We start from the raw sequence: 14,142 nt of genomic DNA, 5'->3' as shown, positions 1-14,142 counted from the left end.
TTCATCTCAAAACCAGGAGATTCTTCAGGATCTACAAACATAGAGAGAACACATAGGTGTGATGTGATCCAAAATTGACATCATTTGCTGATTCTAAGCAGTAACTAAAGCCTCAATTGAATTGTCCCCTTAAGCTTCAATAATTATTCCAGCTGGCCTCCAGAAACATTGGCCTATCAGATATCTGGAGCAAAACAATAAAACAGGTCATTCTTTCCTGTGGGCGGGGGGGGGGGGAGGTAGCACAGAAAACTTCAAGGTTAAGAGAGAGTGATCAGTCTATGACAAAGGACTGATGACAATATCTCCCAATTTCAGATCATGTTTCCAGTGTCCTGAGATAAAATCCCAATGTGATGTGTGATCCCCATTACAAATCAAGATATCAATTGCCTGGATCAGATCTATGCTGGCCAGGAACTGTTTAACTGCTTCTGACTTTGATGTAGCAAAGGCAGGTTAGTGTCATCCATACCCATAGGGCTGGGGAAGTCTGCTACCACCCCAGGCTTCTTTTCAAGTGGCTCAGGCATTTTCACAACAAACTTCAAATATTCTTCCATCCTCATATTGTGAATGTCATTGTAGGAAAAAGGTAGTAGACTCTCAAAAAAATTTTGAGAGAGAAAGGAATGCATGGATATTCTTGAAACAGAAAATACCTTGTTTTCCAGTTTTGCTTTTGAAATAGCATACTTAGGGGATAAAAAAAATATCGAATGATTGCCATCTTTATTCAATTAGTAAATCCTTGTAGGCAGGCAAGATGAACTGAGTGATACATTTGGGAATAAACCTGTCAATCACTGACAGGCATGATTTCATTTGATATGGTTATTATTAGATGACAAATTTATTCAGGTTCTGAGATATATTAATAAATTATATGAACATCTGTTGATTTCAGAAATTCAGTCCATCATGGCAGAATTCCTTCACTCTCTTTCTAACAACCTTACTTTTATTTAAATATAAATTGTTTGGTAATTATTACTTATGCTTTTTTATTTAAGAATGTTTTACTGTTTGCCATAGAAAGACTGTTTTTGTAAACAACACAGCAATGGTACATTAAAAGAATTTCATCTGAAGTTTTTAAAAATCTTTCAAACTAGATTTTATTTCAAATTTGCCTTTCTGGGCCCATAATTATAGACGCTTACTATCATTTGTATGCACATGGTAGGAGAAACAAAGTTATATTGAATTATAAGTTCCATATATTTTTGTTAAAAAAGTTTTAACACTAGGAAATCATTCTGAAAATTGAAAAGCAAGACATTTATGCAAAACATTAAACCACAAAAGAAACATCTATTTCCTGAAAATGAGTGACGCTTTAGAAACAATGGAAGAAAAAAGGGTGAAATATATTTCTTTAAATGGCCACCCTTCCCCGGGCTGGTATTTTTCAAATGTGCTGGCCTGGAGATTCATTATCCCAGCCAATTGTGATGAGTTGGGAAGATTGTCTTAGAAGGGCAAGCAATTTTCCATGAGTACCTTTAAGATCCTTAACTAAGAAGCTGAAGATTATATCCACCCTTAATCCCAAGCCATTATGCATTAGACTCCTCAAAACATTTGCCTAAAGAAATACAGAAGAACATCTCATAAATTTTTCAGGTTAACAATAAATTTACTCAATTGCAAAATCAGCACCCATCATTCTTATATAAAAACACCTTTGTTATTTTGTTTGTAATATACAGGAAGTTGGTATTTTCAGAAGCAAATATACCAAAGTGATATAACTGCTAAATGAATATCATAACTCACTTTCTAAGCTCTTTTCTTTTGCTGCTTTAGTAGATTAATAATACTGAGTTATATAAAATTTATACTTATTTTAACTTTTCTTAATCTGCTACTGTATAGGCTTCCCAGTCAGCACGGCAACTAGCCACAGATATGGTGGCGACTAGCTTGGGAAGGGTAGACTATTGTGTCATAGCCTTGATCCCATCCATCACCCACTGACAATAATGGAATAATAACAATTACATTACATTATAGGACCATCCTAAGTCCTTAGGATTTGGAAAGAACATGAGATGCCATCAAGTTCAAGTCTCTGTACCATGCAGAATTCACTACTTCATCCCTGATAGATGACTACCCAGTCTGTATTTGCAAGTCTCCAGTGAAGTGGAAGAAACTACTCCATGTGTTAAGTTGTTCCTTTGATTGACAGTTATTATTGTAGAAAAGTGCCTTCTAATGTCTAATCTGTATTTACATCCTTGAAGTTTGATCTCATTAGTTCCCATAATATACCTGGAAATAGAAGAATAGTATTAAAAACCATTGCAGGGTTTTTATTAGTAGTGACATTTTCAGATTCTGCAGCCCATACCATCCAGTCAGTATGAATACAGTATAACAAGACTAGATAAAATATTTCTCCACTTTTAGTACAGCAAATATCTGTGAGAATGTTTACATTTAAAATTTTACATTTTACATTTTAGTGTTTTAGAATCTCACAATATATGCATACTTCATTCCTATTGTCCCTTTATACCTTGCCATAATAAAGTCTAGAAATTTTCCACATTGTCTCCTAAAAATAACTGTCATTTTTACTATTATAATATGAGAAAGTTAAGCCTGAGAACTAACAGGAAATCTGCAGACAAAAGAAATTAGGAAGAAAAAAGAATAAAAGTGTTAAGTTTAGCACTTTCTTATGCCTATGGTCAAGATTAACAGTCAGTATGTCTCTCATGCCTCCTCTTATCACAATAAAACTGCAGAATGGCAGAAAAATGTACTAATAAGGGAGAGCCTCTGAGGGATCTATGCAAATGCAGAGGCAGATATTTAAATTATGAATTGTAGTGTTTCACAACGCAGACAATGGGTTATTATCTCAGCTGGTCTATTCCCAGCTCCATTCCTGTGAAAGCCAACCAAGAACATTTTGCTGCCTGAGATAGAAAAACAAATGCTCCAGCTTTTCCAAGAATTGACAAGTTATTTGACTGCAAAGGCAAAAAGATCAATTCTTCACAAACATTTTTCCTTGACAATATTAATAAAGGCTTCAATCTTATGTCCACTTGAGACTAAAATCCTGGTATTTGAGTGGGATAGGCTTCCTCTAGATTGTAGAGAATTTCAAACTACATACCTAATCATTTACTGCCATTATATATATAAATCAGTTGCTTGAGGGAGCTGTTGAATTGGTCATATCTGAGGTCAGATGAAGAAAAGCCTTTGCCCACAAAAAGCGCAAACTACACCGAGCCTATTAATTGTTAATGATGAATCTCACTCTGAAAAATGTTTAAGGCAAAATCTCTTTCAAGTCAAACTTAACTCCTAGTGCTTCATGAACACTTTTGTATAACTTGCTTGGCAACAGTACAGAAGTGGTTTGGCACTGTCTTCTGCTACGTTTTTTTTTTAAATTTACAATGCTTCCCCAAAAATACAACCTACCCCAAAAATAAGTCCTAGCTTGATTTTCACCTGTGCACCCAATATAAACCCTACCCCCCAAATAAACCCAATTAAGACCCTACCCACTCCAGGGTGCACAGGTAAAAATAAAGCTAGGGTGGGGTTGGGGGTGGAGCTGCCCTACTACTTACCTTCGGACAGTTGTAGCCAGGCCTTGCACACCCCGACATCTGCCTTGTTGACCCATTTCTTCTGCAGCCAGCAAGGTCGGCAAGGCTTTCCTGAAGGCCTCTGCAGCCGATAACAGAGCTCTGGATCGATCTGCAGAGGCCTTCAGGAAAGCCTTGCCGGCTGCATAAGAAGTTCCTGAAGGCTTCTGACAGTGAAAAGCAGGCCGGGGAGTGACATATGCAAGTGAGGTGAGTCAGTGGATGACACCCCCCCCAAAGTAAGACCTGGTGCCTTTTTTGGTGGCAAAAATATAAGACAGCAACAGGGCAGATGACGCTACACTCCTTCTCCCTCGGATGGCGCATGCGTACTCAGACAAGTACGCTGGACGCCTGCGTATTCTGTTGGAACGCCACAGTTCCGGAGCGGATGGTTCGATGTGTGGCGGGGTTGATGTTGCCAGCCCTGGCTTCTCGGTTTCCTTAGGCATTGGTGGCCTGGCCTCGCTCGGAGACTCCAGCGGCGGACAAATGACTGGATCCACAGGTACATCAGCCAACGGGGCCGCCAGAGAGGAGGGAGTGCGGGCCGTGGCTCCGGCTTGGAAGTTGTTTTCGGACTCCGCCACTGCAATTAGTCTAGGTTCTGACCTGACTGGCACTGGAGGGGAAACAAACAGTTGCCCCCGGATCTGATCAATGTGTCGGCGCCAGCTTCGACTATCCTCGAGCAAGATCCTATAAGATCCTGTTATTTTTGAAATTTGACCTGGCAGCCAGCGAGGCTCCCCCCCATAATTTCGGGCATACACTCGGTCCCCAAGGTTAAAGGTCCTGACCCTACTGGTAGAGTCCAGGGGGGTATCTGTTGCATAGTTCGGGTGTAGCCTGTCCAGGGTTGTTCTGAGGCGACGGCCCATGAGAAGTTTGGCCGGACTGGATAAGTTAGTAGCTCAAGGGTTTCTGGAACCCACAGACCACTCCCCGTGGGAGACCCCCATTGTCATAACTATCAAACCCGATGGGTCTATTCACATCTGTGGGGATTTTAAATGTACCCTCAATCGGGCCTTGCAAGCGCACCCCTATCCAGTTCCTGTGGTCCAACATCTCCTACATCCCCTGGGTCGGGGCACCATGTTCTCTAAGCTGGATATGGCCCAGGCCTACCAGCAACTGCCTGTGGATGATGCCACTGCGGCCGCCCAAACGATCGTCACCCACAGAGGGGCTTTTAAGTGTCGCTGCCTCCAATTTGGAATTAGCATAGCCCTTGGATTATTCCAGAGCCTCATGGAGCGTTTGTTGCATGGTATACCTGGTGTCATCCCTTATTTTGATGATGTTTTGGTTTCTGCAACTAGTGAGGCCCAATTGCTCCACTGATTATGTCTCGTCCTCACCCGTTTTAGGCAGACAGGCTTCAAACTTAAAAAATCAAAATGCAAATTTGGTGTTCCCAGCGTCGAATTCTTGGGGTTTTTAATTGATGCAGATGGTCTGCACCCCACACCTTCTAAAGTAGAGGCCATTAAGAAGGCCCCAACTCCCACATGCAAGGCAGAGGATGCTACAGTTACTGCTCCAAATATATGTAGCAAAGTACACTGTTTCTTCTGCAAAAGAATTGTTAATGGAAGTCTAAAACAATCTTGCATTTAAAAAATTTGGAAACCATTTTAAGATTGCAGGCAGTCCTCAACTTGCAACCACAATTTAGCCCAAAATCTGTTGTTAAGTGAAACATTTGCTAAGTGAGTTTTGCCCCATTTTACGATCTTCCTTACTACAGTTTTTTAAGTGAATCACTGCAGTTGGCAAGTTACTCACCTGGTTGTTAAGTGAATCTGGCTACCCCATTGACTTTGCTTTTCAAAAGGTCTCAAAAAGTGATAACATAACTCTGGGATACTGCAATGGTCATAAATATGCCAAGCATCTGAATTTTGATCATGTGACAATGGGGATGATGCAATGGTCATAAGTGTGAAAAATGGTCATAAATTACCTTTTTCAGTGCCGTTATAATTTGAATGGTCACTAAATGAACTGTTGTAAATTGAGGACTACTGTATAAATTTATACATGGGATTGTACCGTATCTGAAAAGTGGGTTTCTTCTAATATAAAATTATTATTGCTTGAACCATAAATTTCTGTAATTCTTCATCTCATTTTATTGTTTATACATGTTGACTGTTGGATGTTCATGTTTTAGTTGGATTTGAACATGATTTATAGCTTTTTAAAAATATAGTAATTTATTTATTTAAGCTAATAAATTGAGTATTAAAACTTTAAAGTAATTCTATGATACAGTACTTATAAATCAGTTTATCTGATTTGTGCTTTCCTTTTCATGTGTTTTTCTTTTTCTTAAAATTTTTCTTTAAAATGCTTAATAAAATAATCAATAAGATAATTTTTATTATAAAATAATAACCAAAACAACAGCTTCTTATGGTACCTTCTCAATATAATCTAAAGTCAGCATACTATATTGGTTAAGACAATAGTTCTCAGTCTGTGGTCTGTGGTCTGCGGATCTCTGGGGGACCGTGATGTTGTTATGGGGGGGGTCAGTGAAGGCTTGAAGAAATGTTATGATGTAACTCTTGAGTTAAATCTTAGTGGTCTGTGGCCATGGTCCCTGGCTATTTGGGGGTGGGGGGCATGGTGAAGAAAAGGTTGACAATCACTGGGTTAAGATGTTGGTCTTGGAACAGGAAGTTCTAGATCTCAGTCCTCACTTAACCATAGTTCACTGAGTGAATTTGTGTCAGATATTTGTTGTCAGCATAATATATTTATGATTCCAATACACTGCCTTGAGCTCCCAAAGATGAAATATAAATGTAGTTATAATGACTCTACCTATTCACATGCTTTCCTATAGATATTGAAAACCATCCTGACACCCATGCCAACAATAATATTGGTCTTCATAACTATCTCCTGACAATGCCTAGAGAAGAAAAATAGATTTCCAAGAAAATATGTCAGCCCTAAGTATGTAACTTCTAGAACTTCATCAAAATATTTTGAAGAGCCTCGAATGTCCCAAATAATTCCTTGTCAGTGATGGTCCTATTATGCAGCAACTTATTTGTGAAAGTATGAACAAAGCAGCAAAAAAGAACGATGGGTAGAGATAAATAAATATCCTCAAAATGTGTAGACAATGCCTTTCTTAGCTCAGAAATTTGAAAAATGTAATTCCACAAATTCAGCATAGAGAACCCATTTGAGAAATCCTGGTTGGATTTATGCTTTTTGCAAATGTAGACCTCAATCCTTAACTGAGGTCTACATTTAGCAGAGCATAAATATCTGAGTAAAATCAAATTCATGAAGGCTCCAATAGAAAGCCTGCATTTTTTAGCTTTTTGTCCTTATTGATGGGGGTAAAGGAAAGGATAGAAGGAAACACTACTTGTTCTCTCATCTCCATTCTCTCCTCAATCCAGGGGAAGGTTATTGCAAAATCCCCATTTCCTTCTGATCAGCTGGGACTTGGGAGGCAGAGAATAGATGGGGGCGGGGCCAATCAGAGTTTTTACTACCGGTTCTCCGAACTACTCAAAAATTCCTCTACCAGTTCTCCAGAACTGCTCAGAACTGCTGAAACCCACCTCTGGATGAAAGTTGTAAAAAGTTGTTGATTCATCTGGAACTGCATTCCAATGTTAGAGAGCTCGCATGTTGAGGTAATGTAGTGTAGATGAAAGTAGTAACCATTTGGGAACAATGCAAAAAAGCTTATTAAAATGTTGTTGTAAAATGTTGATGAGGGCCTTTGGGCCAGCAGCAACTGCAACACAGATTTTTTTCAGATATCACAATGGTGCAATTCTAATTACAAAAAAGCAGCAGGCTGACATAAGAAAAGAAGTGATACTAAACTACGACAAAACAAAGTTTGAGCTTTAGGTAGAAAAATATGTGGGTTATGTGGCATAAATTGAACTCTGACAAGTGATCAATCACTGAAGTTATCCCATATTACAAAGCTTCTCTGCCGGAAGGGAAAAAGTAAACAAACAAACATATGGAGCTGGCCACCCATGAAGATCTAGCTGGTTGTCATTTTTTGTTTTTATTTTCTTCCAAAGGAGCACTTTTTTGATGAAATTAGCAACATTTGTTCTCAGAGAAGGAGTAGTCTCCTCTTTTAATTCCCTAGCTAAAAACACACAAGCATTTTTTAAATTAAAAGGACACTTCAAGGCAAATAATAAGTGGTGTGGTAGCCTAGTAGTGAAGATTCTCACCTCCCACTCTGAAGGTTGAGAGTTCATTCCTAGGTAGTGGCAGATGTTTTTCTCCTAGGGCACAAAGAAAAAAAAAATCTGCTGCAAACTCTGCATAGGCATCAGGAAGGGCATCCAGTCAGTAAATGTTCAGCTATATGCAGTTGCTCTAACTCTATCTTAAATAGTGACTATGGGGTCATAAAAAAATATTGAAGGCAAATAATATGATTGCATTATTTTTTAAAGCTTAGAAACCTCTTGAGATAAAGAAAAAATCTATATTAAAGATCAAAACTGTGTTATATATACCAACAGTGCTACTCTTGCATAAGAAGTACAGATGAATTGTGCTCTTGAATTTTAAGCACTCTTCATTTTACCTGGATTATACATGTTAACACATATTGAACCATTAAACCTCACACTCTGGTACTGACCTCTTTCGTTTCCTTTTAAATGAAACTTTTAAATACAATTTATTTTGCTAGATAGGTTCACCTGGCTCAGTGCTTTTAAGTGTCCCACTTTTCATTTTAGGGCCTCTGGGAGAATATTAAATCAATTATTGATTTAAAGTGACTGTAATTAACTTGGATTGAGTCATAGTTATAATTTGAATTACATTTTGATTTTGCAGGAGGGATTAGCTCTCTTCTTTATAAATTTTTAGCCCAAGTTAGAAGAATTGTCATGTCAGCCAGTAAGCTATAACATAGAAGAGGACAAAGACAACATCTAGGAAATGGTAAGGAGTTATCAAAATCCCTAGCCATTGTGCGTACAGGTTTAGCTTTCACAGTGATATCTCCATGCCCAAACAGAGTCTGAGAAAGGTACAGGCATCAACATTCTTTTCCATTTGTAATCCTCCAATATTTATTTTTATTAATACAATCTGTTAGGGAGAAAAATGGAATAGCTATACAATGTACTTTTGATTTATACTAGTATTTATGGTTGAGCCAGATGATTAAGACTGCATTTGGAATTTCTATCTATTTCATATATTTTATCTGTTGTTACATGTTGATTTTTTTGCCTTCTTCCAATCAGTTGACAAAGCTTGTTCTTAAGCTGCTAAAATAAAGCCTTCAGTTTCTTTCTTTAACATTCCTGATCTTAATGAACATGTATTTTTTATCAGATTTTTCTTCTATATCCTTCAAGTGTTGGCCATGCATTGACTTGTTCTTCCATTTAACAAATCATTTCAATTGTTTCTTTTCTATATTCAGCCATTATCTTTGTTATTCTCAAGAGAGTTCCTTGATTCACTGTCTTCAACAAGGGTTCTTGGTTTTTCTTAGTTTAGTGTTGACTTTGTCAATGCTGATAATTTTCAGATAGTGCTCCATATGATGATCATGATCATCAAACTTAATATGGTGCTGCTCAAATGCAAATAACTGTGTGATACATAATAACAAAACAAAATAAAAACAATAAGAAACAACAAACAACCAAATTGAAATAGAAGAGTTGAAAAAGAAAGAAAAACAAAAAGGTAAGCCTTCTAGCAGATATCCCCAAACATCCCAATATCTAACCCATCCATCAACTGTTACCCAAGGCCTGAGAGAATGCCATAATTAGACTGGATATGAATCCATGATAGATGTACTTTGAGATACGGATCTAAAAATATAAATTGGGTTAGAAAATATTAGCAATTTGAACTTATCCAGAAACAAATTAGGAGTCAATGATTTAATGATAATATGACAATTACGCCTAATTCTTACAGCTGTTCTATCTGCCATATTTTTGTTCTAAATCAAGTTTTAAGAGCTGGTAAAAGATGCTTCGTGACACAAAAGACACTTAATGCTCCTAATAACAAAGACTGATCTAGAGAAACATGCACACTATAACCCTTTTCAGAACCCTTTTCATAACTGACTGAACACGACTCACACAATTATACAGTATACTATTAAACAATATTTCTGTCTTGTTTCAATGGAGCTTCAGCTTACTGGCTTTCAGCCAATCCATTATCGCCAGATAATGATTAATCTACTCCATTGACTTACCTAACTCTAATGAGAAAAAAAAAAGATCAATGGCCCTCTATTCTAAATGTCTGAATACTCTAAACCTCTACTCTAAATCTCTGAATGACTTCATTCAACATGCAAATATTAAATGGAATGCAGTTAACAAAGGACACTATTCCCTGTGTTTGAAAAGAAAAAACCTTGGTAATACATTCTTGGATGGTCATCCATCCAAAAAGGATCACTACAAATTCAAATCTGCTTCATCCTTTTTTATAACAATTCAGTAATCAGTAGCTACTGAGTGGTCAAATAGCATAAATAGAAACTCATCCCCGCTCTTCTCCTTAAAAAAAGATAATGTCACAGAGCAACCAAGGCAGTTTTGACACTACATTCTGCTTTAAAGTGCAATTATAGATCTAGAAAATTCACTTCATCACAGAATATTAGGCTTCAATCCAGCACCTTACTAAAGAACCAAATACTAGCCCAGGCATCCACAATTAGCTACAATGATAGAAAACAAACAAACAAAATCAGAGCACGAGTTGTACATTAAAAAACACAGTATAACTATAATAACCCACCTGATCCAGTAGTTTTTACTTTTCAGGATTATATCAGCTACTTTAGAACCATGGTAACCATTTTATACACCAGAGAAAAAGTCAAGGCTTCAGAGACCATTCCTGTTGTGTCTCTTTCTTTTGCTTTCTCAATATCTTTGAAGGCAGAACACTTTTGAATGTAGGGGGCCAGCATTCCTTTCCTCCATTCCATGCTCAGGCTGGCTGGGAAGTTCAGAGTTAATATTTCACCTTGGTTTTCAATTAGGCTGTTACAAACTTCAGAATCACCTTTCCCTTCCATCTATTCATTCACTTACTTTACCCTGATGGGGGAGGGGGGGAGAAAATGAAAGCGATCAATTCCATCTTGATATAATTATGATTATCATCATTCTTCTTTGAGTATCAATACATTTCATTTACCAAGAGAACCAGTTTCAAACCCATTTGAATACAGTGACTTTTAGAACATCTGTCTCCTCCGTTCTCCCCCCTTTCAGCCACCTACAAGATATTACCTTGAAATATGTTTAGGCTTACAGAAGGTACCTTTAAATAAAGCAACATTTAAGGTGCAGTGTACCTTTATTTTATGTTTATTTTTTTTTATTTGGTATGAAGAAAGCTTTCACACATAGGTGAGAAAAGGGTTGGGCAAATGTACACACAGTTGGCAATTGTAGCTTTTGGTTTTTTCTTTTTCTTGAAAGAAACAGAGCCCTAGGTTATATTTAAAGATGTTGGAGAGACAGAGGGGGAAAAGGAGGGAGGAAAGAAGGGAGTGGGGGAGAGAGAGAGATTTGTCAAGGCAGTATTGACTCCTGATGACTGTCTGGACTAGTCCCTACAGTTTTCTTGGCAACATTTTCAGAAATGGTTTGCCATTGCCTCCTTCCAAGGATTGAGTGAGAATGATTAGAAATCAGTCTTCTGATTTCTAGTCTGGAGTTTTAATCATTACATCAAACTGGCTCTCATTTGAGAGTGTTTAGCTATGTTTTAAGACATATATTTGAAGTATTTATTTTAAATTTGGTATCTGTGTTTTTATGTATATTGGGGCATGACCAAAAGATGATGTTGGAGAATTCTCATTTGACACCTCAACCACTGGGCCATGGTCTCAGGCCCAGTGGGGACAATATGTATGTTAAAGTGAGATATGCCAAGAAAAATAAAACCACCTTTTTCTGTCACTCAAGCAAAATAATAAACTACTTCTAGAATCTCATCAACTCTTCTTATTTCTGCTTTAAGGAGATAAGACGACCTCATTCAGCCAGGACCTCCAAAATACTGTGCTATGTTTCAAGTGTTTTGTTCAGTTTTTAATTATCTGTATTTTACTTTAGATTGCTAGTTGCTTTGAGTGTCCTATGGGAGAAAGTATTGATCAAAATAATGGCAAGCCAGGCAACTAGTTCATGTGGCTCAGTGCTGTTTACCATGAAAATTGAAGTTATTTCCAGTCATTTGGAGGTGCCAGTAATTGAATCATACACCTTTTGCATGAAAACCTCTTTAACATTGACACTTTAGTCTGTTGAAATTGGGTTCTTAAGTTCTTATAAGTTGTTAAATGGCCTTTTTAATGGGTGTAAAAATAAATGGTTGATTTAGTTGTGTATTTTTCTATTTCTTATGTATGAGTGGGGGACAAAGACAAGACAGTGCTTGGAACTTTTTCTGAAAAATAGTTAAATGGAATGAAGAAGAATGAGGCATTTGAGCTGACATTTTTCTTTAATACATTTTTTTAAAAGAAAATAAGTTTATCTTTGCTTACTGCACATAATTTTATGCCTCAACAGAGATGGGATAGATACAGCTTAATAATTTTATTTATTTAGTACGTTGATTTACTAGAAAGAAACCAGGAGATAAACAGCACAAAATTTCCTACCTGTAAGAACAAAACACTCTGAAATGGAACTAAGCTAACTGTTAAAAAATACATTTATCAAAATCAAATATTAAACATTCAGTATTACCACAAAAAAAAGGAATAATTTAGGGAGAAGTGGTAAACCACACCTGTATTTTACCAGGCAAACTACATGGATAAAAATACAACATGTTGGATAATAGCATACTTCCACATACTTATGAGGAAGAGCTAAAATCTTTAAGATTACTAATTGTATTTATGATGTGGTGATACTAAAGCTTTTGGGATGTCTAGTTTCTGATGTTGCCATGTAGGCAAAGAAAATCTGAAAGTGTAAAGACAGAATTAGTAGGAATATGGAATGTACGAAGCACTAACACAGGAAAGCTCAACCCAGCGAAGTATGAAATTTTTGACATAAGCAAATTGAAATGGACTGCAATTGGACAGTTTCAGTCAGAAGATCACATTGTTTACTCATATTGTTTTCAAGCCATGAAAAACAAAATGGAACAGCACTGCTTTCATAGTCAGGAAAAATATAACAAGTCCAGTATTTGAGTAGAATGCAACTAATTACTGAATAATATAATTAGATGTCATAAACAATTCTTTAATGTAACAGTTATCCAAGTTTATATTCTAAACATTGATACAAAAGAAGAGTTCAATCTGAAATCAAGAGAGCAAGTAAAATGTACTGCTGTTAGTAAAGATTGGAATGCTAAAGTTGGAAATAATAAAGAAGAAAGTATAATTGGAATGTATGGACTAGGAAACAGAAATGAAACAGGAAAAGAATTTATCGATTTCTGCCAATCCAATGATTTATTTATTGCTAGCATAGTCTTTCAACAATTGAAACAACGCCTGTAAAGCATTCTGTATCCTCGCTAGATGGAATATACAGAAATCAAACTGACTGTATTATTGGAACAGGGAATTAGAAGACCTAATTTGTAATATAAAAGATGTGGCAAGAAGCTGTCTGAAGAAAAGATCATGAACTGTGCAATTCCACATGCAAGTTCCAAGTCAGCCTAAAGTAGCAGAAGCAAGCTAACATGCTATGATTTTTAAATATACAATATTTTTGAGGAGAACATCAGGAATCATTTGAAATTATGAAATCCATGGATAGGTAATCAATAGAATGTTGAATGCATTCAAGGAAATTGTTAAGGTTTAATGTAAAAAGTGAAAAGGGGGATAAATAGTAAAAAGGAGGCAGAGGGAATAATTTCCCTAGACGTGTCTCAAACTATAAAGGCCAGAGGATAGGAAAATAAAAAGTATTTATTTTTTATCATTTTTTTTCTTTTATTAGCTCTTCAGGCAAAGAGTCAGTGGGATTCCTATTTGTCTAATAAACTGATAATGATGGCATACTGTATCTCTGGGAGCAGTAATTACTAAGAAGCTACAGCTAAGTAGAAATGCAAGCAGGGTATGTACTTTAGCAACCATCTGGAAAATGTAAGACTTCCAACCTTTTATTTTATGGGCTTGCTTTTCTACTACCACAAGGCAAATATGGGGTGGGGGTGGGGGTGGGAGGAAGGAGAAGGTAACAATTATGTAGACAGAATTCTAAATAAAACCAGTAGAGTCATCAGTACCATACTTATTACCCCCTTGAATGAGATTATGAGTTTCAGCCATTGTTCAGCCTTTGTAAGGTAGTGGAGAGAGACATGCCTACATGACAGGGTTATTTGAGGGACTGCCTCTACCTAGTTACATGTACCAGTACCTGACCCATCAGGTCTGGCAAGAGGCTCTGGTCCGCTAAGACATTCAGCAATACTGCTCAATTATATAACTGAGCTTCAGTTACAGTATGATGGAAGGGAC

The 14,142-nt window shown here is 36.9% G+C and overlaps 2 long non-coding RNA genes across 3 annotated transcripts; both read right to left on the bottom strand.

Annotated features, from left to right (window-relative positions):
- Positions 1 to 1,092: 1,092 nt before the first annotated feature.
- LOC148113339 (uncharacterized) lies at positions 1,093 to 7,892 on the bottom strand. The gene is made up of 2 exons (XR_015734444.1): positions 7,850 to 7,892; positions 1,093 to 2,277 (listed from the first exon to the last, which is right to left on the bottom strand). It is a non-coding gene; the product is annotated as an uncharacterized LOC148113339 (long non-coding RNA).
- Positions 7,893 to 8,679: 787 nt separating this feature from the next.
- On the bottom strand, positions 8,680 to 14,131 carry LOC117663766 (uncharacterized). Of its 2 annotated transcripts, none has more exons than XR_004590807.2 (3): positions 13,908 to 14,131; positions 10,419 to 10,723; positions 8,680 to 9,237 (listed from the first exon to the last, which is right to left on the bottom strand). It is a non-coding gene; the product is annotated as an uncharacterized LOC117663766 (long non-coding RNA). The 2 variants fall into 2 exon arrangements; XR_004590809.2 differs by having other exon boundaries at positions 14,022 to 14,131.
- Between the last annotated feature and the right edge of the window lie 11 nt (positions 14,132 to 14,142).

Source organism: Pantherophis guttatus, chromosome 5 (genome assembly GCF_059756535.1).
Source record: "Pantherophis guttatus breed Tessera chromosome 5, ASM5975653v1, whole genome shotgun sequence".
NCBI lineage: Eukaryota > Metazoa > Chordata > Lepidosauria > Squamata > Colubridae > Pantherophis > Pantherophis guttatus.
Note: the sequence above shows the minus strand (reverse complement) of the source record. Positions and strands in the feature narration are given on the sequence as shown.